This window comes from Symphalangus syndactylus, chromosome 10 (genome assembly GCF_028878055.3).
Source record: "Symphalangus syndactylus isolate Jambi chromosome 10, NHGRI_mSymSyn1-v2.1_pri, whole genome shotgun sequence".
NCBI lineage: Eukaryota > Metazoa > Chordata > Mammalia > Primates > Hylobatidae > Symphalangus > Symphalangus syndactylus.
Window position 1 is genome coordinate 49,853,422 of NC_072432.2, and position 2,805 is coordinate 49,856,226.

Consider the following 2,805-nt stretch of genomic DNA (forward strand, 5'->3'; position numbering starts at 1 on the left):
TCCAACTGTGTTTTTTTGGCATCCAGACTGCAACATTGTGTATGTGATCCTGTGAATGCCATAAAAGAGTGATATAAAAGAGCTAATGGGCCGGGTGCAGTGGCTCATGCCTGTAATCTCAGCACTTTGGGAGGCCAAGGCGGGCGGATCACTTGAGGCCAGGAGTTTGAGACCAGCCTGGCCAACATGGCAAAACCCTGTCTCTACTAAAAATACAAAAATTAGCCAGGTGTGGTGGCGCGCACCTGTTATCCCAATTACTTGGGAGGCTGAGGCCTGAGAATCGCTTGAACCTGGGAGGCAGAGGTTGCAGTGAGCCAAGATCATGCCATTGCACTTCAGCCTGGGTGACAGAGTGAGACTCTCTCTCAAAAAAAAAAAAAAAAAAAAAAGACATAGTCCAGAAACTCTAACCTAATAGATGAATGAACATTAGAGATGGTGATTGAGAATATGTCACATAAATGTACAAGCCAAATGAATATAACTGGGGAGCAAGTATGAAGGAGTGAATAGAATGACTAAACAGTACAGGATTTAGAAATGACCATGTAGGGAAGCCTAATAAGTCAGTCTACCAGTGGTAAGTACTGAGAACCTATGGCCTATGTACATTTCTGTAAAAGACACCAGGGTGGATGTAGCAGGGCTTGGGTCCCATCAATCGTGGTTGATTATCTTCCCAGAGAGATTTTGTCAGGAGATGTAAAAGTGAGGAAAGTGAGTTATACCAGAAAGAGCAGTGTGTATCTGAACAAGTGAAGCGAATGTGGAGGCAACAGAGGTCTAACCAGTGAAGTCACGGAGCCTTTGGTAACACACCAAGGGTAGGTTCTAGCCCGGACCGGGAGATCTAGCTCACATCTTAGGAGGCAGGGAGCCAAAAGCAAGACTAGTTACATGGCTTTTTTTTTTTTTTTTTTTTTTTTTTTTGCGGAGCCTAGTGCAAAATGAAAATGCAGAGCCATTATTAAAAAATTATTAAGAATTTAATAAAAGGCCCAGGGTGGTGGCTTATGCCTGTAATCCCAGTACTTTGGCAGGCCAAGATGGGTGGATTGTTTGAGCCCAGGAGTTTGAGACCAGCCTGGACAATGTAGTGAAATCCTGTGTCTATAAAAAATAGAAAAATTAGCCAGATGTGTTGCATGCCTGTAGTCTCAGCTATTAAGGAGGCTGAGATGGGAGGATTGCTGGACTCAGAAGGTTGAGGCTGCAGTGAGCTGTGATCTTGACACTGCACTCCAGCCTGGGCAACAGGGAGCAAGACTTTAGACTCCATCTCAAAAAAAGGGAAAAGGAATTTCAAGATCGCAACAATAGAGCATTAAATCAAGTGTGGGACCCTTCCAAGTGCTGGGCCCTGCGTAGCTACACAGGATTGACACTTATGAAGTTGACCCTAGCCAAAGGGAAAATACTACGTGGGAGCAAATCTTAAGTTACTGCAGAGCACACAAAAAAGAAGGGAGCATAATGTAAAGAAGCTAATAGTGCTCTACAACACACATACACAGAGGCTAGGAGAACAGAAGGTGTCAGTAAAAGTAGTAGTAGAAGGCCAGGTGCCGTGGCTCATTCCGGTAATCCCAGCACTTTGGGAGGCTGAGGGGGGCAGATGTTTTGAGGCCAGGAGTTCGAGACCAGCCTGGCTAACATGGTGAAACCCCATCTTTACTAAAAATAAAAGAATTAGCCGGGTTTGGTAGTGCAGGCCTGTAGTCCCAGCTACTCTGCAGGCTGAGGCACGAGAATCGCTTGAGCCTGGGCGGTGGAGGTTGCAGTCAGCCAAGATCGCACCAACAGAGTGAGACTCTTTCTCAAAACAAAAAAGAAAAAGAAAAAGTTTAGTAGCAGAAAACTTCATGGTAAGAGCTCAGAGAAAGAGCTTTCAATTAAGCTGTCCCAGGAGTTGTTCTATTTCATTTATTTCTTCCCAAAATATTGTAAGCTGGAGGTACGGTATTGTCACAGATTGGGTTCCCTAGGAAGCAGACTCAGACTGAGATTAGCGTGCAGGAAGTTTATTAGGTAATGCTCTTGGAAACAACACATATGACAGGGAAAGGACAGAAGCAGGAAGGGGCAGAGGGAGACTTTGGTCTGTCACATCATGACGGAGGCCCACTGTCCTCTGAAGGGAGCTCTGGAATTGCAATGTCCCTTAGAGTTGTGCCCACTTGATAGGGGTCTGGGGAACAGATTTTTATTACCCTAACATTGAGCATTAATTGGATGCAGACAGTCCTTGGAAAGAGCACATGACTGAACAAGGAGACTGTCTTCTGCCATCTGCCATCAGGAAATACCTGGAGAGGATGACAGATGAGAGCTGTCCCCTGGCAGTGCTCCTAGCAGCTAGAGAAAGAGTTCTCGCACAACACAGCATCCACTAAAATTTTTTTTTGTTTGTTTTTTTAGAGAAAGAGTTCTCGCACAACACAGCATCCACTAAAATTTTTATTTTTTTGTTTTCTTAGAGATACAGTCTTGCTCTGTCACCCAGGCTGGAGCGCAGTGGCGCTGTCACAGCTCACTGCAGCCTTGAACTCCTGGGCTCAAGGAATCTTCCCACGTCAGCCTCTTGAGTAGCTAAAACTATATTATAGGTGTAATTTTTTTGTAGAGATGGGGTCTTGTTATGTTGTCCAGGCTGGTCTCAAATGCCTGGCCTCAAGGGATCCCCCTGCCTGAGTCTCCCAAAGTGCTGGGATTACAGGTGTGGGCTACGGTGCCCTGGCCTGCATCCACTGAGTTTTAACTTCACTCTGCGTTTAAGACTGAAAAGATCGAGGGATTTGTCCA